Source organism: Microtus oregoni, unplaced genomic scaffold (genome assembly GCF_018167655.1).
Source record: "Microtus oregoni isolate MIOR12 unplaced genomic scaffold, Mior012 000072F_ref0000427, whole genome shotgun sequence".
NCBI lineage: Eukaryota > Metazoa > Chordata > Mammalia > Rodentia > Cricetidae > Microtus > Microtus oregoni.
In genome coordinates this window covers 2,769,100-2,796,202 of record NW_024543979.1, presented here as the reverse complement: position 1 = coordinate 2,796,202, position 27,103 = coordinate 2,769,100, and the positions used below count along the sequence as shown (strand labels likewise).

Below are 27,103 nucleotides of genomic sequence, written 5' to 3'. Positions count from 1 at the left end.
CGTCAGCCAGCCGGCGCGGGAGGTGGAGAGAGCGGGAGGAGGAGGATTAAAGATGGCCACCAGCAGCTGCGGGAGACGGCCACCAGCCCTCACTTTCCGGGATGTTGCCCGCGGCCCGGCCCGGCCTTGATGGAGAACAGCAGCCGGTGCAGCGCCGAGGCTGAGGCGGCGGCGGCGGCGGCGGCGGCGGGGACCCGGCGAGGGAGAAGACGCGGCGGAGCAGGGACCCGGGCCGGAGAAGGGAGCGGCGGCGGAGGCGGCGTCGCTGCCCCGGCCGCCTAGCGCGGCTGTCGCCCGGCGGCCCCGGCCCCGCAGCTCGCGGACTGCAGCGGGCGCTCGGCCCCGGCCCGGCCTGGGAGGGTTCCCGGGCCCCGCATCCAGGCTCGCCGGTCCGCGGTGAGTGCTGCTCGCCCGCTCGCCCGCCCGCGGGGCGCTTTGTTCCTGCGGGGTGGAGGCGCTGTCCGCGCGGCCCCGCGCCCGCCGCCGGGCACAGGCCGCGGCCCAGCCGCTCCCCCACCCGCGTCTTCCGCCGGGCCTGGAGAGGGCGCCGTCGGCGTCGGGTCCCCGGCCGGCGGACAAGGGGCAGGCGGGGGCGTAACCTGGCGGCGTCCCGGGAACGGGGGTCCCCCCGGGCGGACCCTCCGGGTGACCATTCCTAGATTCCCCCCACCCCCCTCCTCCGCCAGGGCCCCACGGAGCGCGGCCTCCATCCCTCGGGTGCCGTCTCCAGGGCCGCGGGCCTCTCCTGGCTCATCCCTCTGCGCCCTGAGCTGGAAACCCTTCCCCGTGGAAAGGACCTAGGATGCTTCTGTCCTGCATCGGGGATGTGGTGGCATCACCAACATCCACGGTGATGGCGGGGTTTAAAAGGCAGCGGTGACCTTTCCGATCGGTTGCATCGGAGGTGCTGCGTTCCCATTGATTTTTGACGATTTGAGTCCTAGAGACCGATTCTGAGATCTTCCTCCGTAGACGTAATGGGATAAAATCAGATCTAGCATGTTTACCATAAGCATGGATTTTTCAGTACCTCAACGGTGGCTAAGTGTTTTCTGTGGGAAAATGGTGCTTATGCATATGAAAAACTATTTTCGTTCACTAATAGGCATGGTCGGTCAATACCAAGTGGTTATTATGTTGTCTGAAAAACCAACAAAACAGAAAAACAAAACCTTGTGCATCGAGACAGCATATTTCCAGGCTGGTATCAGTCAGGCAGATTTAGATCAATCAGTTTTCACGATCAAGACGTTTAAGAAGTAAAAAACAAAACAACCCAGGAAATGCTGATATACAGAGAAACTGGATGTAGTGTTAGTGTATAGGTTTAGTAAAAATAAATCTGTCTTTAAAAAGAAAAATAAAAGCTCATGGGACCCTGCAATGTAAAGATTTAGCTTGATATGCTTTTATGTTAAAAAAAAATCCGTTTTCCATTAGGTTTGGGAACTCATGGTGTTTGAAATCAGTATTGTGTATGATAATACTTAGAACACAGCTCTGCCTCAAGCAACTAGAAATACAGGTTTTGAAATAGTTTCTTTTCCTTAGTTGAAATCCATTCCTGTAAAAATATGCTCCTAACAAAATTTCTGCACGAATGTGGTATGAGTTAGAAAGCACGAGGTTCTGAAGTTACTGGAAAAATAAGAAAGCAGGTTAAACAGTAGTGCGGTATTCCAGTGTCTGTCATATTCTCTGAGCCTGTTTACATCCGGCATTCTCAGTACCACTAAAGTGGTTCATTCAGTGGGGTCTTGGAATTTCCACAAATTATCCTCAGAATGCAGGATTTGCTAGTGCCCCCCCCCCATTTTATATGGGACCACAACAATTCTGAACAACTGGACATACTAGTTAAGGAATGTCTGCCTGGGTTTGTGGCCCCCACCTGTTCTCCCAGTGCTTGGGAGGCTGAGGCAAGAGAAACAGCTAAGCTTAGTAGTTTCACATGTGACGCTACCTCAGAAAAATAAAAATGAATGTATGTGCCTGCCTTCCCACCTGATTGTGTCTAATGTCTGTGATTGAGCGGATAGCAGTAGAGCATGTAGATTTTCATGTGTCCTCATGCAAAGGTTAGGAAAACGTTGATCCCATTGTTCAGATGGGCATTTAGGCAATTTTGAAGGTCTAGTACCCAAATGGTCTAAATTTAGAGCTAGTGAGGACAGTTGATAGATGGTTGCTTTTTGTTTTGATTTTTCGAGACAGAGTTTCTCTGTGTAACAGTCCTAGCTTTGCTGGAACTCTCTCTGTTGACCAGGCTGGCCTTGAACTCACAGAGATCCACCTGCCTCTGACTCCCAAGAGCTGGGATTAAAGGTGTGTGTCACCACTGCCCAGCCCCAGTTGATAGATGTTAAGATGAGTAACTGATGTTTTAGGACATCAGTTAGAAGTGGAAACATCTGAAGATGATCATAACATGGCAGACTGGAGCCACAGGCTGTAGGCTTGCAGTAGAAAGGGCTCAGTGGTAGGGACCCCGCTTGGGTGACCCCATGTGTGCCCTGCTCTGGGGTCATACCCAGAGGCCATTCCTGTAGCATCTTTCCCAGGATCAGGTACCCTCTGGTTTGAGTGTTGTCCATGATCACCCATTCACCTTCCCCCTGTGTTTTCATGTTCTTTTCCATTTATGTCATGTATAGATGTGTTAATCTGGTGTGTGCACTGATCCCAGCCCCCTTCTGTATGTCTTATGCATTTCTTATCCATAATATAATTCACAAATTAATGACATGGCTAGTTTTTTTTTCTGGTTGGGTTTACTTAGGTATCGTCTTCCAGCAGTGAGGTTTTACTTGTATGTCCAGCTTGTCTCTGTTATAGACAAGCTGAACCTTCCACCACCCCTTTCGTGCCTCTCTGCTGTTAGCCCTCAACCCTGGCAGCCATCAGTGTCTTCTGTGGAACCCCATCCAGATGCCTACAGAATGCTGCCTTTTGTGTCTTTATGCATTCAGCATAATGCCTGTGTCACCCAGCAGTGGGACAGTCATGGCTGGCCAATGCTAACAGCCTACTCTCCCAAACAAAACAAAACAAGACAAAAGACAAGCCAACCCTGACTTGGGACATTTGGTGGTTACTGTAGTGTAATAATTGCCATAGCCTATTCTAAGCCTCATAAACCACTGTGGCAAAGTCGTAACAGTTCAACCAAGGGTGCTGTTCGGCTGGTACCAACCAGCTCCAGCATATGCTGAGTTTCCTTTTCTGCTGGGTACCATGACTTAAGAGCATGGTCCCCATTTTGTCCATTCATGATTAATGGACATTTGAGTTCTCCGTTTTGGTTAATTATGAATGGAGATATTTTGAACTTCGGCAAGCAGGTCTGCTTGTCTTGACTGAGTATGCAGAGGTGGGACTCTAAGGTCCTATCTAAATATCAATGCACTTTTATCAAACTATCAAACTGTTTTCCAAAACGGCCATACCTTCTGCATGCCTACCCACGATGTGGTAGTTTACCATTGTCAGCACTTGTAATTGGCCAGTCTTACTTTAGCCCTTCCTTGTGTGTATATTATGTGCTAATATGTTTGTTTACACTTTGCCTTAGTTCTTATTTTTAGGAGTAGTTGAGACAACAGGAAGTTTAGGATGGACATTTCACACAGTACCTTTTTGTCTTAGCTGTCTTAGCCACGGTCTCGCTTTGATGAGTTATCAAGGCTGTTTCTCGGGTGACTTAGTATGGACTTCATCTTTCATGTTGTGAAATTAGCTTTTAGTAAAGAGATCATCACCAAATTTTATTTTCCACTTTTACTCAGGCTTGAAAAAATTCTCAGGTGCTGCTTGGGTTTCAGTTCAGCTTTGCCCTGAAGAGATTTCACTGCTGTGTTTTAAGGCTCATTGGACTGATTGCTTACAGTTCTAACGCTAAAGCTAGGTGTGATCCCTGTTCATGGGAGGTGGAGGCAGGAGGACCAGGAGTTTAAGGCTAGCCTCAGCTAAGTGGTGAGTTTGAGGGCAGTGAAAGGGTCGGATTGGATTATGTATATTCCTTATAGGCATTTAAATTTTAAAAGTATTTCAAGGGGCTGGAGAGATGGCTCAGTGGTTAAAAGCACTGGCTGCTCTTCCAGAGGTCCTGAGTTCAATTCCCAGCAACCACATGGTGGCTCACAACCATCTGTAATGAGATCTGGTGCCCTCTTCTAGCATGCGGGCATACATGGAGGCAGAATGTTGTATACATAATGAATAAATCTTTAGAAAAAATAAAAGTATTTCAATTTAATTATGTTGTACACATGTGTACAGATGCCCTCAGAAATCAGAGGCCTGGGACTCCCTTGGGTTGGCGTTGTGAGCCTCATGCTGTGGGTGCTGGGAATTGAACTCAGGTCCTCTGAACAGAGGTATGTGCCCATAACTGTTGAGCCACCTCTCCAACCCCTGAGCATTTAAGTTTCAGTAGTAAAATGCATTCTTTATTTTTAGAATACTATGTCATCAGTTAGGAATGGATTATAAGAAGCAGTAGCTAGAACCTTATTGGCAGTTTTATCAGATTACTAGAATAATCATACCCATAGTCTGAGGACCTGCAGTGTGAGACGTGTGTAACCTTGTCTATTCGCTCATTAATTCATGCCTTTGTTACACTCAGAACAAGCATCTCGTGCATGTTGCTTGTACAATAGTTGTCAGGGCAGAGCTTAGAGTTGAGTGAAGGAGACCGCTGGACAGGGCCTTGCCTAAATGATGGCCTGGGGTATATGAGGTGGGGAGTCCCAAGAACTCAGACTTCACCTTGGTCAGGACTTCCTACAAGAACCAGTGTCTACCTGGAGACACCCAGGGTATAAGCAGGTGACTTTGAGGTGTCAGCAGACATGCAGACATGCACAGTGGAGGAAGACTGAATAGCCGTGCTATTTTCGAGTTCTGCTGTCATTACCTAGTCTCACCCATACTTAGGATGGCCAGTAGAAGTGCTTGAGAAGGGAGGGGAAGTAGGAAGGAGGAAGAAAAAAGGAAAAAAGGATGGAAGGAAGGAAGGGAAGGAGTGAGTGACTCCTTGAGAAAGAACTTGAGAATATGCCAAACAGCAAATGTGTGCTCTGTTACTGAGTTGTTATGTTGATAGTCTTCTGTCATGGGGGCATTTGTAGAATGGATACATTTAATTGTGTAGACTTTGATCTCAGGTTTTGTAAAAAATATTAGTATAGGAATAACTTTGGCATCCCTTTTAAATATATATTCTTAGTTAAGTATATTTGGTATTTATTGTTAACATTTTTATTATTTATTGTGTTTTCTGTTAAACACTTTATCAACATGGAAAGCTCAGATTCTGTGATGATACAAGATTATATTTAGTTCTTCTGGTAGAGCAACAGATTTGATGCCCAGGCATTCTCTTACGATTTTGAAATAGTGTGTGTGTGATCTTTTTTTTTCTCTTTTGAGCATGGTCTCCCTAGAATTCCTGTGCTCAAGTGATTCCTCCTGATAGGTAGGATTACGCTCAGGCAGCAATGTTTTTCCTAACTGCCATTTAAATAAAACAAACCAGCCCACACCAGATTGCTGAGTTCTGGATCTGTGTATTAATATTCAGCTGCTGGTGCTCAGGCCTGTCCTCAGCGTGTCTGACACTTCTCTGATGCCTTCTCCCTCAAGTGTGTCCACCTTGCCTGCCTGTTTAGCTTAGACGCTCAGCTCCTGCGCCATAACCAGACTGAGACCCCGGAATCCTCAGCCATGCCTCGGTATCCCTCAGGCCCACATTGACAGAAGCCTCAGATCTGATGGCTTTTGTTTTCTAAATATTCTCCCCCTCAGCCTCTTTCTCATCCCCCAAGCTGGTTTTCAGCCCCCGTCTGTCTCTGAAGTGTTACAGAGATCCTGTAATGATCTGAGCTCCATCCTCCCCCTTGCCCATAGATGCCCCTTATACCTTTCCCACACTGAATTCTGTCTCTGCCAATTCTGAAAACTAGGAACTTGCAGACTTTCAGTTATTTTCCCTGCATAGAACCCTTGAATCTCCAGAGTTAGTATCAGATTGCTGTGGAAGCGGTTGGACCTGGTGAAGACTAAGGTCCTTGGGCCCTGCCCTGCTTCCCCAGTCCCGTCTCTGCCAGCCATTTTTTGGTTCAGTTTACAAAGTAGCACCAAGGGCAAGCCGTGTGTCTGCCGTGCACACTGCAAGGGGGCAGAGCGCTCTCACTCAGCTCAGAAAGGGTTGTGTGGAGCGCTGATAACAAGCGCGTGCTGTTGTAGTTATGTGGATAGTGACTTAACACTTCTGGATTCCTCTGCAGTGTTCAGCCTAGCTGGCCAGTCCGTATCCCTGGAGTGCTGAGTGCCGTGGAGGAACAAACTGGGTTCAAAGGGCAACGGCAGGACTGGGCACCATGTGAGTGGGGTTGCTGTTAACTGTGTGAGAGAGCCTCTCCGGAAGAGAAGAAATCTGGAGCAGCTGAGTGGAAAACTGTAGCTCTGAGAGGAGATCTAGTGCCGAGGCTTGGAATTGGAGGATGCGGGCAGGGAGAAGCAAAGGCTGGAGGGGAGCCGCAGTCCCTGCCCTTGCGGAGGGACTTTGAGCTCTAGGCTCAGGAACTTTTTGCCCATGTCGCATTTCACATTCTCCGCCAGGACAGAGGTGCATTACGGCTTCCACCTGAAAGTTCAGAGGCCAGTCCACCCGCACTGGCCCCTGCGCCCCCTGAGCTCCCATGCTGTACTTACTCTCATTCTTAGGCCGGTGGCTTTGTGGGCAGAGGACGAGGCCTAGGTTTCTGTCTTCAGTTTCTGAGTTCCTGTTTCAGTGGTTTCGTGTTTGTGAAATTGTGGAATTGCTGAAAATGGGATTCCTTGTTGATAACTGGGCAGTAGATACCCTGCCACACTGCAGTGACTCATAGCTCCTTTGGATGCGGCCCATAGCTCCTATGGTTGCGGCCTGGACTGCATTTCTCTACGATGGACTTGCAGACCTTATCCCAGCGCTGATGCCACTCTCAAGAGATGCCACACACTAGGCAGGTGACCCATAGGGAAGGAATTAACTCCAAGCTAAGTGCGGGGGTTCATTACAGAGGGCTTGGCTTACCCCTTCTCTTCTTTGCCTTTCTTTAGCAGGGATTTTTTTCAATTTAATTTTTTATGGCTTCATTTGTCTTTATGTGCAAACATTGACAGGTCTAGAATATAAATTCTGTATACAACTTGAAATATGGTCTTGCAGAATTTTAAATATCTAGCAACATTTTTGTGTACCCAGTGGTATTTCTTATGGTTTCATGTGACTGAACAGAGAGTTGCCCTGTAGTTTGTTTACTCAGCCCTGTTGGTTTAGGACTTTGGTGGGGTGGTTTTTTGAGTCTAGATGTCTTAGATTCCATTAGAGACCTTTCAACTCTGGAGCATTCTAGTGTCATCCTGGACATTCAACTGCTTGCTACCTGTAATTTTAAGCGGCCTGATCCTTAATCCTCAGACTTCCAAAGCCCTGAAGTTCCTGCTTGTGTTTGGAACTTCTGGGGAAGGACACAGGGAAGGAGACCTAAGAACTGATTCTGCAGAGGCTCAAAGTCTGGAGGCAGAACACTTAATGTCTGTTAGTAATATGAGTCTTTCCTACATTAATGTCTAACCAAGAGGCATCATGTCCAGTAGGTCGAAGGCAATAGCTCATAAATGCTGGATTATTGATCTTCTGTATTGTGTTATATTTTGACCACCTAAGCTCTAGATTTCGCTAATGGCTCTTTTAACATTGTTTGGAGTTTGGTGTTTCTGCCTGGACGGGGTCTTGACTTTATTTCCCTCTCAGAGTGGTCATATGTGCACGTGAGGTTTTTCAATAAAAGATGTGATTTTTTTTTTTTCAGTTTAAACTTCAGCCCCCTAGAATTCATTTTTAGCTTGGCTTCCATTGTGCACCAGTGTGTTGGATGCTGTGTGGCTTTACATAGTGTTAAGGTTGCTAGTGATTTCTGTATTATTGTTCTGCGATGTCCCACAAAGGAGCATTGTGTCGATGAGAAGCTGCTGTACTCCAGCAAGCTCAGGACTTAAACTGATCTCCAGCGTACAGAGAGCTGGCGTAGACAGGATGCAGTTAGGCCTATGGTGAGACTGCAAGCTGAGATTCGCAACTTCCAATCACCTCAACATGTGGGAAGGCATGGAAGGTGTAAAGAGCGGTTCCTACCATTTGGATGTCAGAGAACATTTTCCGAAGGCATTTCAGCTCTTTGACCCTCCTGTGGCCTGATCCCTCAAGCTTTCTTCTGGTACTACTGTGACAGGACAGTGCCCAAGCCAAGGAGAGAGACTTCCAACTCTGCAAGTGCACAGAGCTGTGTTCCCACGTCCAGGTCACCTAGCCTGTCCAGCCTCTTTGCCAGTCCTTTCCATCCCAGGTCCTTGACTTAATACTGACAACTGAACTCTTTCACACCGTCCCTTAGTTTGCTTTCCTCAGTTTCTTAAGCCTTTGATACTTCCGTGTACGAGGAGCTCTCAGGACAAGGTAGTTTCTGACATACAGTAGGTATGTGCTCAACACATAATGACCCGTACATGCCTGGTAATGATCTGTGCATGCCTGGTACCAGACTGGCCCAACTTCTTCCTGTGTGATGGTTCCTCCTGGCCGTTCCCCTCAGTTCTTTAGCTGGTTTGGACTTTGAGGAAGCCTACCATTGGAAGAGGAAAGAAGAGTATGGTACGTGGCCTTCATTTATTTAGTCCATTAGGAAGTTAGGCCCAGTGGTTTTGTGTTGCCTGCTGTTTTCGCCTGCTGTAGCTATTCTGTGTATGTAAATCGCATTTTGTGAACTATGAGTTAGGAAGTGTTGCAAGAATTCCTACAACTGTATTTTCTCGAACTATGAAAATTGCTTAGTATATTTTAAGCACAAGTTTGGACAAATGCTTTACCTGTTTTAATTTCACTGAACCTTTGTTAATTCTGTGTTTATTACCTTATTGATTGTTCTGAAGTATTTACAAGTTGCAGAGAGAGAGAGAGAGAGAGAGAGAGAGAGAGCAAGAGAGCTAGCAGTCTCTTGTTCCTGTCATCCGGCTAACAGCCGAGTGCTAATAACAACTTGTGCAGTTGTAGGAAAGCAGCTTGCATTTTATTACGAATAGTGTCCGATGAGTGCAGAAATGTTGATGTTTCGCCCATCCTCCCTTCTACAGATGGCTACTGACGGGGTTTCTGTCCTACGTTTTCTACAATAGTCATGTAAAACTTTAATTACATGGCATTTTTCACAATTCTGCTTTATTATTAAGACTTCCTCTTTTAATAAGTACTAAATTGGCTTACTGGGTACTTTCATTTCTAATTTGTAACAGAGTACAGAGGAAGAAGAACTCAGTCATCAGTCAGGGATATTTAGTGTCAGTATGCCCATGCTCGGTGTAGAGGAGCTTTTGGGGAAGGAAGGATGTTCATAGTGCATTCAGATGAATCGATAAAGAGCACTGTCCTACATAGGGCAGCACAATGTTGCCTTTTAAACACAACATAGACAAAAGTTGGTTTTCATTAAATAGTTGAGTAAAATGTACATAATAATATCATTGTAAAAATATAAAAGTCTTAGGAAAATAAATGTTAAAGGCTTGGGCTTTATCTCACTTGGTAGATTCTTGTGTAGCATGCACAAGGCCCAGGGTTACAGCCTCTTGCACATGGCATGGTGTAGCTCGTCCCTAATCCCAGCCTGGGGGAGGTTGAGATGAGAGGCTCGGAAGTCCACGATCATCGTCTGCTACATTAGCAGTTGACGACCAGCCTGGGCTTCATGAGACTCTGTCTCAAAATAATGAAATAAAATAAACGAGTTTAATGTTCCTCTTAGGAGTTCTGCAGCTTCACTTTGTGGGCATGCTTTACACGTTTCTTTTTTCTGTTCCTCTTAGAAATCACTTGGTAAATTTATTTTATTTTTATTTTTCGAGTTTATAATCACATTTCTTTAACTAAAGTCTCAGTATCTCTGACTTCTAATTCTACGTTCTTTCCCTGTGATAATTGCTTATAGAACACAGGATTGGGTGATCTAGATGCCAGATGTCATATCTGTTTCATGAGACAGGGTCTCCCTCTGGAGCACAGACTGTCTCTGCCTTATGAATGCTGGCATGTGCAGGCTTCACCACTATATCTGACTGAGATGGCAAATATCATATTAAAGTAGATAAGGGTATAATAAAAAACTTCACTTATTTTTAGAATAATTGTTGTGTACAGATTGCCTGATAATTTTGTGTAGCTTGATTTATTTCTGCAGCATGCACTGATTAAATTGAAAGCAAAAGGGATCATCCTTGCTGCCTGGGATGCCGCAATCCTTAATGGTAGATTCTGTGATTCTTTCCCCAATGTTCATCAATAGCGATGTCAGGACGAGATCGTGCTGCCCACACTTTTATAGCGCAGTGGAGACAGGAGAGTGAATGATTACCAGGTGTGTGCGGAAGTTCTGTGGACACTTCCTGAGTTGAGAGCGACCGCCATTGATGTGATGGGGAGAACCCTAGCGTGATACTTGGTCTGAATGACAGAGGAGTGAAAGAATTTCCTTGGTAAAAACTGTAAAGTTTACTTACACCAGGATTACAGCAATCAGAAGTTGAGGGTTTTACTGTCTGATCCAGGGGAGGCTTAGGGCAGGTACCCTAAAACTTAAGGAACAGAAGTGACGTAACATGCAGTGAACATCCAGAGCTTTGTGACGTCATTCATGTCTGTGGTAACGTTGTGAGGTCATCTCAGTTCTTTATATAAAATCTAAAGGTGCTCTAGTTCTTTATATTGGTATAGTATTTGATTTAACTTATACACAGCTGTAGATTACATAAAATACCTAAAATAAAGTACTTAACACCATAGAAACATGAAGTAAATGCTCCCTGTCCTGAGTGTTTAGGAGAGTATTACAAGAAGTTTACAAAGTTTTTACATGTTCATTGTAGACACATTGCATATTTTGTGGCACCAGAATTGAGTCCAAGGTCTCGTACATTTAGGGAGGCAGTCTGCCATGGAACCATGTGCTGGGCAGCCCCATCCCCACTCTTCATGATTTCCATCCTTGGATGCAGAGCCTACAGATTATATTCTAGGTTATGCCCTGTAAGGTGACACAGTCTATTGGGTAGATGATAGATATGTGTTGAGTATTTCATTTGATTTGTCAAACTTCATAATGAATTAGATTATTTGTGTCTTTGGCCAAAATGAAAATTGGTTTATTGCTGTTTTTTTCTTTTTAATTTCAGAAGTTCCAGTGGTTGCAGTGTTTTTATTTCTTTTAGGTCAAGTAGCACTGAAAGAATCTCAGGACTTTACGGAATGTAGGATTGCTGAGGTGGCTGTCAGTGGCCCACTTGAATGTCTGGGGTAAAAGGACAGAGCTTGGGTGTGTGACAGGTGACAGGAGGCAGGAGAGGGCAAATGGATTCTTCCTGTGTAATGGGGTGATCTGCCTCGGGTCACTCAGAGTACCAGAGGGTACCTAGCCTAGCCTGAAGCATATCCTCCAAAACTATGAAGAACAAAAATCTTTGGAGTTAGTATTAGTTGTGCAACTAGTGCTGATGGGAATTGTATCATAATATCCACCGTGTTCCCCACCTCCCTCTCCTCAGAGACCTAGATTCACATCTGAGTCACCGGAGCAAATAAGCTGGGTGTTGCCCAGCTTCTCAGGTTACATAAGCATACATGGGCTAGCTTAGGTGGCTATACCCGCTCAGAAGGAGGGGACAGGCACGGCAGCTGCTGAAGATGCTTCAGGGCCGAGGCGGTCACTGGCATGCGCCTGTATGGTTGGGGCAGGCTAGGGCAAAAGTGCCCATGGCAGTCCTTGAGATGGCACAGTGTCCTGTGTTCATTAGCCTGGAGACAAGCAGTGTCTTTACGAGAGATGCCGACTTGGTGTGGGTTTCCATATAGTTTGAGATTTTCTCTCCTCTCTTCCCTCTGCTCTGCTGGGGATCGACCCTGAGGCTGGACACATGGGAGGGACATCCCATAATGAATGTTTCTTTTACAAAATATTGACGGCTGTTTACTGGTATTGGGAAGTTGATAGAAGGAGTTCTGGCCTCTGGCCTCTGCTCTTAGCAGTGTTGCTGATAGGCAGCTTAGTGTAGCCCGGAGTGTAACTCTCGCTGTGCCTGCGAGTCACCTGGCTGTGCTTTAGGAAGCACAATTTTAACGGGGAGCACTGTTGGCACCCCAGCATCTGACTCTTACATAGGTGTTCATAGTGCCCAGTGTGCTTTAGAGTTAAGAATAATTTGAGTTTTGTCAGAGCTTGGAAATCTCCCTCTATAGTCTGCAGGTAGGTGATGGCCCTGTCTGTGCTCCCTCTGTAGTCTGGAGGTAGTGATGGCCCTGTCTGTGCTCCCTCTATAGTCTGCGCTCCCTCTATAGTCTGCAGGTAGTGATGGCCTTGTCTGTGCTTCCTCTGTAGTCTGCAGGTAGGTGATGACCCTGTCTGTGCTCCCTCTGTAGTCTGGAGGTAGTGATGGCCCTGTCTGTGCTCCCTCTGTAGTCTGGAGGTAGTGATGGCCTTGTCTGTGCTCCCTCTATAGTCTGCAGGTAGGTGATGGCCCTGTCTGTGCTCCCTCTGTAGTCTGGAGGTAGTGATGGCCCTGTCTGTGCTCCCTCTGTAGTCTGGAGGTAGTGATGGCTCTGTCTGTGCTCCCTCTATAGTCTGCAGGTAGTGATGGCCCTGTCTGTGCTCCCTCTGTAGTCTAGAGGTAGTGATGGCCCTGTTTGTGCTCCCTCTGTAGTCTGCAGGTAGTGATGGCCCTGTCTGTGCTCCCTCTATAGTCTGCAGGTAGGTGATGGCCCTGTCTGTGCTCCCTCTGTAGTCTGGAGGTAGTGATGGCCCTGTCTGTGCTCCCTCTATAGTCTCCAGGTAGGTGATGGCCCTGTTTGTGCTCCCTCTATAGTCTGCAGGTAGGTGATGGCCCTGTCTGTGCTCCCTCTATAGTCTGCAGGTAGGTGATGGCCCTGTCTGTGCTCCCTCTATAGTCTGGAGGTAGTGATGGCCCTGTCTGTGCTCCCTCTGTAGTCTGCAGGTAGGTGATGGCCCTGTCTGTGCTCCCTCTATAGTCTGGAGGTAGTGATGGCCCTGTCTGTGCTCCCTCTATAGTCTCCAGGTAGGTGATGGCCCTGTTTGTGCTCCCTCTATAGTCTGCAGGTAGGTGATGGCCCTGTCTGTGCTCCCTCTATAGTCTGCAGGTAGGTGATGGCCCTGTCTGTGCTCCCTCTATAGTCTGGAGGTAGTGATGGCCCTGTCTGTGCTCCCTCTGTAGTCTGCAGGTAGGTGATGGCCCTGTCTGTGCTCCCTCTATAGTCTGGAGGTAGTGATGGCCCTGTCTGTGCTCCCTCTGTAGTCTGCAGGTAGGTGATGGCCCTGTCTGTGCTCCCTCTATAGTCTGGAGGTAGTGATGGCCCTGTCTGTGCTCCCTCTGTAGTCTGTAGGTAGGTGATGGCCCTGTCTGTGCTCCCTCTATAGTCTGGAGGTAGTGATGGCCCTGTCTGTGCTCCCTCTGTAGTCTAGAGGTAGTGATGGCCCTGTTTGTGCTCCCTCTGTAGTCTGCAGGTAGTGATGGCCCTGTCTGTGCTCCCTCTGTAGTCTGGAGGTAGTGATGGCCCTGTCTGTGCTCCCTCTATAGTCTCCAGGTAGGTGATGGCCCTGTTTGTGCTCCCTCTATAGTCTGCAGGTAGGTGATGGCCCTGTCTGTGCTCCCTCTATAGTCTGCAGGTAGGTGATGGCCCTGTCTGTGCTCCCTCTATAGTCTGGAGGTAGTGATGGCCCTGTCTGTGCTCCCTCTGTAGTCTGCAGGTAGTGATGGCCCTGTCTGTGCTCCCTCTATAGTCTGGAGGTAGTGATGGCCCTGTCTGTGCTCCCTCTGTAGTCTGCAGGTAGGTGATGGCCCTGTCTGTGCTCCCTCTATAGTCTGGAGGTAGTGATGGCCCTGTCTGTGCTCCCTCTGTAGTCTGTAGGTAGGTGATGGCCCTGTCTGTGCTCCCTCTATAGTCTGGAGGTAGTGATGGCCCTGTCTGTGCTCCCTCTGTAGTCTAGAGGTAGTGATGGCCCTGTTTGTGCTCCCTCTGTAGTCTGCAGGTAGTGATGGCCCTGTCTGTGCTCCCTCTATAGTCTGCAGGTAGGTGATGGCCCTGTCTGTGCTCCCTCTGTAGTCTGGAGGTAGTGATGGCCCTGTCTGTGCTCCCTCTATAGTCTCCAGGTAGGTGATGGCCCTGTTTGTGCTCCCTCTATAGTCTGCAGGTAGGTGATGGCCCTGTCTGTGCTCCCTCTATAGTCTGCAGGTAGGTGATGGCCCTGTCTGTGCTCCCTCTATAGTCTGGAGGTAGTGATGGCCCTGTCTGTGCTCCCTCTGTAGTCTGCAGGTAGGTGATGGCCCTGTCTGTGCTCCCTCTATAGTCTGGAGGTAGTGATGGCCCTGTCTGTGCTCCCTCTGTAGTCTGCAGGTAGGTGATGGCCCTGTCTGTGCTCCCTCTATAGTCTGGAGGTAGTGATGGCCCTGTCTGTGCTCCCTCTGTAGTCTGGAGGTAGGTGATGGCCCTGTCTGTGCTCCCTCTATAGTCTGGAGGTAGTGATGGCCCTGTCTGTGCTCCCTCTGTAGTCTGCAGGTAGGTGATGTCCCTGTCTGTGTTCCCTCTATAGTCTGGAGGTAGGTGGTGGCCCTGTCTGTGCTCCCTCTATAGTCTGCAGGTAGGTGATGGCCCTGTCTGTGCTCCCTCTATAGTCTGCAGGTAGGTGATGGCCCTGTCTGTGCTCCCTCTATAGTCTGGAGGTAGTGATGGCCCTGTCTGTGCTCCCTCTATAGTCTGCAGGTAGGTGGTGGCCCTGTCTGTGCTCCCTCTATAGTCTGCAGGTAGTTGATGGCCCTGTCTGTGCTCCCTCTGTAGTCTGGAGGTAGTGATGGCCCTGTCTGTGCTCCCTCTGTAGTCTGGAGGTAGTGATGGCCCTGTCTGTGCTCCCTCCTTCAGTTTCCTTCTTCCATTTCTTTTTTTTTTTTTTTTTTAAAGCAATTCGAGACGAACTGGAATCTCCTGGGAGTAGGTCCTCAGCTGAGGAGCTGTCTCCTTCAGGTGGGCCTGTGGGCAAGTCCGTGGGAAATGTTTTTGATTAATGATTTTTAACTAATGATGTGGATGGCCCAGCTCACTGAGTGGTCCTGAGCTGGGCGAGGAACGGGGCTGAGCAAGCTGTGGAGAGCAAGCCAGCAAGCAGCATTCCGGTGTGGAATGACCTCTGCTTCAGCTCCTACCTTGAGCTGCCTAAGCTTCCCTCAGTAAGGCCCTACCCAGATAAGTGAGTGGTAAAGTGGACTTTTAACATGCAAGTATTAAACACAGGATTAGAGTTTGGAAAAAGCACAGTACAGTGTCTCGGCCCTGGAGACCTGACTGGGCCAATGCTGGGAAGAAGACGTGAGAGTCACACGTGGGAAAGCGAGGACTGGGTGGGCTGTGCAGGCACTGACACAGGACGCTCCCTGAATTTATCTGCAGTTATCACAGGAAGGAAGGCTAGCTTGTCTCTCTGGGAGGTCTCTGTAGGGGACCAGTCTCAGGCTGCGAACACCAGGGAAGAGGAAGCTGAGGTTAAAGCTTTCTGCACACTCTGCCAACATTTGTCAGCATTTGGGCTGGGGAAAGTTCTGCCATTTCCCCCAAACCTGACCCGGGAAGGCCTTGGGGTCCTGGTCATGGCCGTGCTCATGTCAAACACTACACAGGCACCCAGGTCAGGACTTCATCTGCTCCCCACAGGAAAACAGGAATATAAGATTCAGTGACAAATCCTGGCTGGATCAGACAGTGTGCCGGGCAAGTCCGTGCTGTGAGGGGCATCTTGCAGTGAATCTGTAGGGAACTGCTTTGGATGTGGTCTCAGGACTCACTCCACACAGCACTTCTGAGCACAGGTTCCTCCCTGGTGGTTAGCTGTGTTGCAGGCCGAGTGGCACACTTTTTCTGCCACCTGAGTCCCCCCCCCCCCCCCCCGAGCACGTCTTTATTAAATGCCCACTTCATATGCTGAAAAATATGAAGTGGGAAGATGCTGCTTCCTGCTCGTGAGCTCGCACCTGCTAGTCCAGGTTCGGAGGAATTTCCTGTGCCAGAGGACCTGCTCCCGAGTGTCCTTGGCTTCTTGCCTCACTGCCATTTGGAATTCCCAATTCAGCCTGTTAGCTTGTTGTCCTGCAACTCTGGCCTCACAGGGCCTCCGGCAAATCCACATGCTGCCTTCCTCCCCCCGCCCCCCAATCTTGGCCCCTTGTATTTATTGCTTATACAGAAGAGGACCTCATTTGCGGTTTGTTCTTTAGGTGGGTATCAAACTTGTAAAGAAAGCCAGTCACTGGAACATCTTCAGTGGGACTGTACTCATAAGAAAATAGAATTTTGATGAATCAGTAGGAATCCCATTTGAAAACTCTAATGGACTGAGAAGTATCATAAATTTTATTTATTTATTTGGGGCAGGGTCTCATTATGTAGCCTGTCTGGCCTGGTTGAAATTCTGTTTGTGGACCAGGCTGGCCTCAGTCCCACAGAAGCCCACCTGCCCCTGCCTCCAGAGTGCTCGGATTAAAGGCGTGCACCTCCATGCTGGACTTTCAGCACTGGTTGCAAGAGACATTAATTTATGTGGTCAAATATATACATTATCTTATTGTTCTGTTTTACACTGTCTGTTCTGTGTTAAGATCTCTGCTAAAATTTGGGAACCAGATGGTCATCTCAATTTTCTATAGTAAAATCATTTTATAAAATGCAATTCAGTCATTCATATTTTTTCTCTCTCCTCTCAATCACACACACACACACACGCGCGACTTTTCTCTATAGTTACAGACTGTAGTCTGGTGATTGAAAGATAAAACTTGGCATGGAAATATCCAGCAACACTTCCTGTATTATGGTATTGTTTTAATTGTTTTATGGTAGCATGTCAGGTTCATACCATTTAAGATTTTTTTCTTTTCCTTTCTGTTTATCTTTTCTGTTTACTATCTGTCAGATTTTATTAAAGCTTCTTTGTATTTGCTATTGGCCAGGACTCGGGAAGTTTTGGATCTGGGAAGATGGCTGGTGTTAGACTGGATGGGCTAGACGAAGAGATGTGAGCTCCAGCCAGTATAGACGAGCAAGGGCTCAAGGGATTTTTTTGGAGGCAATGCCAGAGGCAGAACACCTGAGAGCACCCCACCCAGCTTCTTGTTCTTGAGAATTCAGGTGACGACACCCATGGATTCTGTGATAGGGACTTGTGGATCCCTCATGCATGAGCAGAAGCATTGCTGTGTACAGGGTCTGTATGGGTGGCCTTCTGCTAGCTCTCTCTGCGGGTCCTGGGCTCTGGATAGTGGCTTGCTACCATTCCTTAAGATTGGGAGTGGTGTTTGAAAGTAGGTCTGGTCTTAGGAAGTATCTAGACAGGGACCAGGCTAGGGACTGCCAAAAACATAGAAACAGAAGTTTATTTATCATAACTTAGCTGAGATAGGGCTAAGGTGGTGAACAAGGAGAGGATGACTATAACAGAAAGATCTAGAAACCCTGGTTGTCCATCCTGGGAGCATGCCGTGGGGGTGGGGTAGAAACAGGGTTAGTTTGACATTCTTTCATGTAAAATGCCTTTTCAGGGTAAAAACCCATTCCAGGGTTAATGAGTAGCCATCAGTCTGCCCTGTTGGCACTGTGTGACATCACGAGAGCGCCGAGAACTGCTGAGATCTGCTGCTGCTTCCCAGTGCTGTCTTCCAGGGAAACTGGTGTGCAGACAGAAGTGAGCTCCGCTCAGCGGGAATGTGCTTCCTTGCAGAACAGGCGGATGTGAGAAAGCACTTTAGCCCCAGGTCCTTGTGTCACTGCAGGAGGCAAACCTGCAGTTCGGAGTGACAGGAAGCAAGGGGAAGGCTTGTTTGTTAGGGTACCTCGTGGTAAGTGTGAGATTCCACAGTAGGCATGGTTGTTATGGAAGGCATGGTTGGTAGAGCTTCCAGGCTTTCATTTATGGCCCAGCGCAAGCTGCGTTGGCATGACAGTTGGTTGGACTTGGAGGAGAAAGGGACCATGTGGGAAATTTGGTGACAAACCCATGGAGCGTAAGCAGCAGGGCAGCAGGAGCGAGAGCTGCTCTAGGGCCTCATTAGCAGGAGTTACTTATTTATTTATTGTTGAGACAGTCTCACTCTGTGGTCCAGCCTGGCATTGGAGTTATTATCCTCTTGCCTCAGCCTCCCAGGCCTGTGATTATAGGCCTGTGCTTTCACGCTAGGCTGAGCAGCAGGCTTTAGACATACTGTTTTTGAGTCCCCTCCTATTAAGGTTGCTTTGCTCAAAAGCCTAGATTAGATGAGCCCTGTTCAGGTAAGGTATTGGCCCCTCCCAGAGTCAGAATACAGAGATGTGATGTAGGGCAATCGCCTTGAGGTTCTTTCTTTGTACGTTGACGGTCATTCCCATGAAGCAGAAATCAAAAGCTACACACCCTTCCTAGAAATGGTTAGAACATCTCTTTGGTAACCCCATTTTTTTTCCTGCTTCTGTTTCTGCTTACATTCAAAAAGAGAGATGTGTCAGCGTGTCTTGTTTGTTTGATTCGTGGTTATTTGTAGCAAGGCTTTGCTGTCTGTCCCAGGCTGGCCTGGGTCTCCTGGCAGCCTCTGTCTCAGTAATGTGCACCAGAGCACCCAGTCCAAGCGCACAAGTTGGGTGCAGCCTTTCCTGTGTAAGAAAGCCCAGATGCAAGCTGAGGTACCATAGCTAGAGGCTGAGCCATCGTGCAAACGGGCACTGGGCATTCCAGGTCTCTGTGATTGTTGGTTGGTATTTTAGAGCTGAAACTGTGCCTACTTGTGTCTGCATGATGGAGAAGAGGAACGCGTGTTTAGAGAGGAACGGCGAGAGGTCCTTGCTACTCCAGCAACCAGGAAGGAAACAGTGGCTGAAGCCTGAGGTGTCTGTCTGCACAGATCCCAAACCAGTTCTCTGCAGACAACAGCTTGCTTTCTGCTACCCTTTGCTTATGGTGGCCATGTTCCTAGCAGGGCAGCTCAGTTCTCCAGTCTCCCCACCCCCACTTTCTGGTCTTCCCAGACTCAGTGAAGGGGCAGCTCCCCCTTAATAGTTGGTGAAGGCAGCCTACCCAGTTCATGCCTGTGTTTCCTTTCTGTGTTTTTGTATGTGTTGGCTTTTTGTTCCTTTTAAAATTGGAAATGGCTCCCTTGGTAAAGAGCCTGCTGTGCCAGGGTGAGGGCCTTGGTTTGGGTCCCTAGCACCTGTGTGAAAGTCCAGGCATGGCAGCATGGGCCGTGACCCCAGTATCGGATAGGCAAAGGCAGGCGGATCCCCTGGACAGGCTGTGCAGCTCATCTGTCTTCATCAGTGAGCTCCAGGTTTAGTGGGAGATCTCTTTCAAATAAGTGAATGAATGAATGAATGAATGAATGAAATAGGTGAAGAAACAACCGACAAGGCACACACCCATAGCTGTCCTCGGGTCTCTGCAGACATCCATGTGTACACCACAATTGCTGTGCACTTACACACTTGTTGGCTTTCTTCTAAGTTGATATTTTGTTCTATATGTTGAATACCAGTTTGTTACTTGTTCTACAAACGCTTTTTCCCAGCTTAGAACTTCTCCTCAGTTATGTAAGTGCTTTTTAGAGTGGAGGTTAATTTTGGTGAAGCCAGAGACTTGGCGCCAGGAGTGCGAGGGAACCGCGTGTGCATTCCCGCTAGAGAGATGAACTAGGGTGCCAAGGTCTCCTTTCCCCCTTTTGATTTGGTCTGGCACCCAGCCCCTGGCACAGTGCCACCAACATTCAGGAAGACGCTCCCCGACTCAGTCACACCTTTCTGGAAACAACCTCTTGGTCACACCTAGAGGTGTGTTCTCATGACAATTCTAAACACAGCCAAGACACCTGTGGAGATTCACCCTCCCAACCCGGCTGCCTGTCAACCTGACCCCGGAACTGGACACTTTGTATCCTGACATTACCACCTGACCACGGAACTTTCGCTTCTTTCTCTATGTAAAATGCTGTCAGTCCACCCCTAAAGTCCTCACAGACTTTGCCAGTTGCAGTGCTGTTAGGAACCCTCTTCTGAAGCTCTCAATTCTGATCTCTTCACTGTGAGACCCTGTTGAAAATGAACAGACGGGCGACACACTTGCAGTGCACGACAGCACAGAGTACACATTTCAGAAGGGATGCCACGGGAGGATGGCAAGCAAACAACTGGTCAAAGCAAAACCTAAACACATAGGGCAGACACCAAACCGCCCGCTCCATCGCCGGCCTCTGGGCTGACCATTCAGTCACCTGGGTTCTGGTGGCTGCTGGCAGCCCGGCCTTTAAGCTCCGTTGTCTCCGCTGCAAGGAGCTTCTCTTTTGACTCGATGGCTACAGCTTCCCTCGAAGTGGAGTCTCATAGATATGCCCAGACTAACAATCACATCCGGGATCCAGTGGGTGATGTTTGGCTGGTTTTTTGAAGACAAGGTCTCATTCTGTAGCCCAGGCTGCTGCATGTTGGATTTCTGTGTTGTTGATGTTGAGACTTCATTTTCTTTTGATTTATACTTTTAAGTATATATTGTGAGTTTTTATTTGCTAATAGTTTTAAAAGTTTGGGTGATGGTGGTACACACCTTTAATCCCAGCACTTGGCAGGCAGAGGCAGGCAATTTATTGAGTTCTGAGTTCGAGGCCAGCCTGCTCTACAGAGTAAGTTCTAGGACATCCAAGACTACACAGAGAAATGTTGTCTCAAAAAGCAAACAAAAATCATGGCTTGGAGTCTATTATAGTGGCACGTGCCTTTAATCCCAGCACTCAGGAGGCGGAGGCGGGTGGATCTCTGTGAGTTAGAGGCCAGCCTGGTCTACAGATCGAGTTCCAGGACAGCCAGGGCTCCACAGAGAAACCCTGTCTTGAAAACTCAGACGAGCTCCTGTGGTGCAGTTGGTTGGCGTGAAGCACTTGTGTGAAAAATACAACTAAACGAGATTTTGTTAAGCTCTTGATGTGTAGAGTATACGCGGCCTACGTTTCCAGTCATTTCTTCTCTTACTGTTTGGCTTTTGTTGTTGTGGTGTTGCTGCTGTGTGAGATGGTCTAGAAAGATCTTCAGACTGAGAAGCATCAACAAGCAGCGTATTTAGAGATTGCACTGCCGCTCATATAGGAAAAAGGGAAGCAAAATCATACATCAGTGTGAATTTATCAAACGAAGGTAAGGGAGGTATGGGGGCAAGGGTTTATGGAAGGGACTGATGCTTCAAAGTTACATCTTTTTATATAGCTTAGGTTTTTCCAGGTCTGTTACTTTTCACATTTAGATGAGAATGGAAGTTGGAAAAATCCTAAATTGCTAAAACAAGTGAACTACTTATATTTTAAATTAGTATTGTGTCCACATTAGAAAATCAGTCTAAGTTACTTATTAACCCAGTGTGTGAACATTTACCCTCAGTTTAAGTGGAGTTCGGGGACATAAAGATCCTCATCTCTTCCTGCCATGTTTACTTTCTGCACTTATGTGAACAAAATAGTTTAGAGACAATTTTAGGTACATTGAGGACTGAGTTTTGAAGTTGTTGGAATAATGGCTTCCTTGAGAAAGATGAGATGTGTAAATATGGGGTAGGTGAAGGAAAGAATAAATCTTTGGGGGGAAGGATTGGAGTTGAAGACATCAGTTTAATCCATTATTTTTAAAACCAGTATATATTCACATGTGAATAAATTGTGAAACATTAAAAATAGAATCTGTGGGACTAGAGAATGGGTCAGCCCCTTATCCCAGCTCCAGGGATCTGGCACCCTCTTCTGACCTCTCTAGACATCCACACACATGACATACAACCTCTGTAGGTATCCACATACATGACGTATGACCTCTACAGGTGTCCACACACATGACATACCCTCATAAGGACACGCACATACAGATAAATAAAAATTAAAATAAGCATTGAGTTAACAAAATAAGAATCCATACCATAATAAACTAATTGATAAGCAAACACATGGGGACGAGGCTCCTGCTCATAGAAGGATTCAAGCTCAGGAGCCGGAAGTCGTCACTTTGAAGCCAGTTAGCATGGCTAGCAATGGTCAGGGTGCCAAGGATCAAAACAAAACCAGGGGATCACTGACCATATTCTCCGTGTCTTGCAGCATTTCCCCACAGACTGTATTAGTTGCAAGGAATAAAATAGCGATTATACATTGGTGACTGCAGTTATGACACCCCAAAGGGACATATTCTCATCTCTGCCCAAGTGGCATGACCTCCCGTTAGGAGGAACCATCAGGCGAATCCTGAATCAGGAATGCTATACTTTAGAAAACGGAGCGGTATGAGCAGAGGGCGTGTTTTATGAGTAAGTTAGTCCTGTAAATGAAGGCTGCAGAAGGAGCCCTGTTCCCATTAGAGGCCATGATGTAAGCGTGGGTTAGCAGTGCACTACTTGATCTTCCGTTGCCTGCCAGGTTGAGAGAAGGTGCTGTAGAACCTATCACTGAATCAGCTGAGAAATGTGGCTACACAGACTGAGGGATGGGCAGATGAAGGTGTAATGATGAGGATTAGCTGGAGTTGATGGCTCTGTTTTGTCTGTACAGGAATGTACCCCTAGCAAAATGCACAATCGCAGAGAAGCACAGGGCTGTGATGCTTGTGGCACCTGTGATTTATCCTGGGGAGGGGGCTGGGGAAGAACAGATGAGCACAGATTGAAATAAGATGGGTAGCTAGAGGTAGGTGAACCTGGCTTTACTGTGGTTTTTGTGTTCTTATACAGCGTTTGTAACTCTTCTGTAAGTTTGAAATTATTTCAAAGCAAAATATTTAAAACATTAAAAACACCTGCCCTTTATTCCAGACTGTTCTCATTTACGGAGCCCTTGTTTCTCTGCCTGGAGTCGGAGTTTGGAATGAGCGGTTTGCAGTATTTCTCTCCGCTTTGGTGTTGAACTCTGCAAAAACCACCCTTGTCAGCTGTGGCAGGAGTTAGGAGAAAACAAGCCATTCATGGCTCCGGAGACTCTTTTTAGGGGCACGTTTTCTCTTGTAACTACAATCACACCTGCTCGTCAGCTGCTGTCCTCAGGATTGTCACTATCTTATATTTTAAAGGGCTTTTAGAAGAATTTATTCAAATTTTAAAAAGCCCATGATTATTTAATGCTCTTGTTTTATTCATTCTGGCCTTTTTATTGCCCTAATAGGTATACATTTGCTTGTTAACTGTCTGCCATTGTTTCCTGTCTCCTTTCCTAGGTGTTGAGGATGTTATACCAAACAAAACAAATTTCTGCTCTCATGAATTTTACTTTCTGTGTGTGTGTGGCGGGGGTGGGGGGGAGTTAGGGAAAACAAGAGAAGAAGTTAACTGGAGAGAAGGGAGTGAGGGGATCTGAGGGCAGATTTGGAAACACTGCCTGGTACGGTTGCACAGAAATGATGTCTCATAAGGGCACTCACAGACAGAGCAGCCAGTGCGAAGGCCTTGAGGCAGGATGTGCCAGGTCCCTGAGGTGTGAGGACGTGGTAGGAAATGGTGGCGGGAGCACGACCATGTCTTACTGACTCTTTGATGACAGTGTTAATTCTCACTGAGGGCAAGGAGAAGCCGCCATGGGGTAGGGATGCTCTACACTCTGATCGTCCTCTCCTGAGAAAGGACTGGAATACAGTCAGGGTAGAGATCTGAGGGTCAGCTCCTAAACCCTAGCAGGAACTCATGAGACAGATGACACTGACATTGACCAGCGCAGATACTGTGTAAGTGAAGAGACTCTGACTGTACTTTGGGAATTGTCAGTTGTATCTGCTGCTGGAGTGTAGGGAGGGGTAGGAACTAGGCTTTTAGAGGTGGGGATGGAGGAGGGATCAGTCAAGGAGGTGCGAAGGGAGTCACCAAGAATGGGGTCAGACTAAGAGAGTGAGCAGCAGGGACAGGAACCTGTCAGCATGCCCGGGGTGGAGGTGGGGGTTATGCTGGTGCTGCCTGTAGCTCAGGGAAAGTCTGTAGGTTACCTGCTACCTCTCAGTTTCAGTGGTGCGGTGCTGGGGAGAAATCTAATAGGAGTGTGCTCAGTTTGAATGGGAGGGTTCTAGCAGGCGGAAGTGATGTCTGACGGTCCCTACAGGGATATTAGGGGAAAGGGTTGTTTATCTTCTAGTAATTGGAGATCTGTCTGCCAGTAGTTGTTATTTTCTTGGGAGGAGACAGAAGTGGGACTTAACCAGCAATGTCGGTGCTTAGCAGCAGGCTGACATCGATACTGACGGAGGTTTAGAGGCCATGTGTGACCATGAAGCTGGCACAGTGGTGGGGGTGGGGGCGGTACCGTCTTCTCATGGTTTCTGGGATCAGGTCAGCATGTGGAGGGCTACAGATTTCGTGTGCTCTTTTGTTTGTTTCCTTGGTACTTTTCATTATGTTGTCTGGCAGGTGTCCCAGAAGAGCCATAGGAGGCTATAACATTGCTTATTAAAAGTTTCTTTCTGAAAGTGAGCATTTTGTTATTATTTAATGGTTCACTTTATTTAAACTCAGAGACCCTTGAAAATTGCTAAAGACTGAGAAACAGTGTTTTTTTTTTTCATTGATCTGCAAACTACAAAGAGTTACTTGATTCTAAGTCCTTTAGACTTTGCTGAGATCGAGGCATAGCTAACATTTAGCTAAATCTGGAGTTCAGGCGACTGCTTTTAATTTATATAACTGAGTTTTGAAATTCAGATTTTTATGTATGAACATTTGTGCGTTTAAAAATACTCAACCCTTGGACACTGTACCAGACTCACTCTAAATCAGAGGTAAACAAGGCAGAATATAAGAATATATAAACTATAAGGGCCACGGTGGAAACACTGTCTAAATTGTGGTCTGTTTAAAACTTGACACCTTGAAATTGTGTTGTAGGCTACAAGTAGAATGTGCTGACATCTTCTAAGCTTTTTCTTGGCTGAATTTATATTGAAATGCAAGCTTAGAAAGCTCCATCCACTGTATCGTGTTTTATATCTGAGCTTTACAGTATCTCTATCCGCATGCCACTCAGAAGGATGTAGTCAGGAAAACATCGGCACACAGCTGGCTCTTCCAGTCTGGCTTCCTGCTTCTACTTTATCTGATACCTGCTTGGGCCTGGCCTCTCAGAACTGGCAGAACCAGGTAATCAGCACGTGTAAGAGAAAAGGAAGAAAGAGCAGAAGGTAGGAACAGCCCTTTCACCAAAGAGAAGCCATGAGGTAGCCAGTGATATGGTAGAATATGCAGCATATTAAGGAGCAAGAAGATGCAAATTAAGATTGCAGTGAGTACCATTTTATATCCTAAAATTATAAGGAAGTGAAGGATATAGCTAAATATGAGCCATTATTGCTCATGAGAGCATAATTGCTAAGCACATAGTAGGGAATAAATTTAGTATCAGGAAAATTGAATGGATGAGTCTTGGAGATGTAATATTGAATAGAAACATTAAGTCAAACATAAGAGCTGTTTGTCATTTTTATAGATTTATAAAGAAACTAGAATACCATCTTGTTGAAAGAGACATAAATATATAATATACTTAAAACAATGATGAAGGCAAAATAGACGTGTGCATTTATAAATGGCGGGAGTTGGAGGTATGGAGTAACAGGAGTAACCTATGTTTAGTTCTTGAGTTAGGAGACAGTTGCTAGATGTTCTGTTTTTGTTTGTCTGTATCTAGAGGCTCTCATGTAGCCCCTGCTAGACCTCCAACTTCCTATATAGCTGCGGATGGCCTTGAATTCTTGTTCTGGCCTCACTTTCCAAAGTACTGTTGTCTGTGGATATGGCTCGTTTGCTTTGCACTTCAGAATGATGCCGTGCTTTGTAACCTAACCCCAAAGTGGTTACTAATTCTTTTATTAAAATAATAGATTTTTCGCCAGGTGGTTGTGGTGCACGCCTTTAATCCCAGCACTCGGGAGGCAGAGGCAGGCAGATCTCCGTGAGTTCGAGGCCAGCCTGGTCTACAAGAGCTAGTTCCAGGACAGGCTCCAAAGCTACAGAGAAACCCTGTCTTGGGGGAAAAAAAAAAGAATAGATTTTTCTTTTGTTCTGTTTTGCTGTTCTACACGTGTGTTAGGGAAGTGTCAGTGCTAGGAAGGGTCCTGACCCACATGTTAGAATTTCTCTGAACTGTGTCCTACACATGAAGGAGAATGCACATTTTATATCTCTGAACTGTGTGTCTACACATGAAGGAGAATGCACATATTATATCTCTGAACTGTGTCCTAGACATGAAGGAGAATGCACATATTATATCTCTGAACTGTATGTCTACACATGAAGGAGAATGCACATATTATATCTCTGAACTGTGTCCTAGACATGAAGGAGAATGCACATTTTATATCTCTGAACTGTGTGTCTACACATGAAGGAGAATGCACATATTGTATCTCTGAACTGTGTCCTAGACATGAAGGAGAATGCACATATTTAGTTTTCATTTGATAAGATTCAGAGTCATGAACCTCGCGATGTTCATGTTATTATTTTGCTTTGAATTTAGCTGAACGTTTACAAATAATTGTAAGTAGCAAATAATATGTTTAAAATATAATTAAGATAGGGCTATAGTTCTGTTAGCAGAACATTTGTCTAGCATTCTGAATGTTGGAAAGTAATATTGAATGAGAACATTAAGCCCTATAAAATAAGCACTGTTTGGTGTTATTTCTATGGATTCATTTATAGGATCTCCAGCATTCCATGATGAGCTGTGGTGGCTCACGTCTATAATCCTAGCACTTGAAGGTGGGTGCAGGAAGATTGACTCCATAGTGAGTTCAAGGTCAGCCTATGCTATGGAAGACCCAGTTAAGTTGGATTTAGGACAGGTGTCTTCACTGCAATTTGAATTACTATTGGTGCCGCTAAGTTGCTGGTTTAAATGTTTCTTCCTCAGTGAGCTTGTTTGTGTGTCTATCATCTGATACAACATGCAACTTAAAGTTGTTGAAAATGCAATGAAGGATTTTGAAAAG

General features: G+C 46.7%; 1 protein-coding gene across 5 annotated transcripts in view; it reads left to right on the top strand.

The window, feature by feature from the left end:
• Positions 1-354: 354 nt before the first annotated feature.
• Wdfy3 (WD repeat and FYVE domain containing 3) overlaps positions 355-27,103 on the top strand; it is a 248,977-nt gene continuing 222,228 nt past the window's right edge. For all 5 annotated transcript variants that reach the window (XM_041642101.1, XM_041642100.1, XM_041642098.1 and 2 more), the window contains exon 1: positions 355-396. The gene's annotated coding sequence lies outside the window, so the exon portion shown is untranslated. The remainder of the gene's footprint in view (positions 397-27,103) is intronic.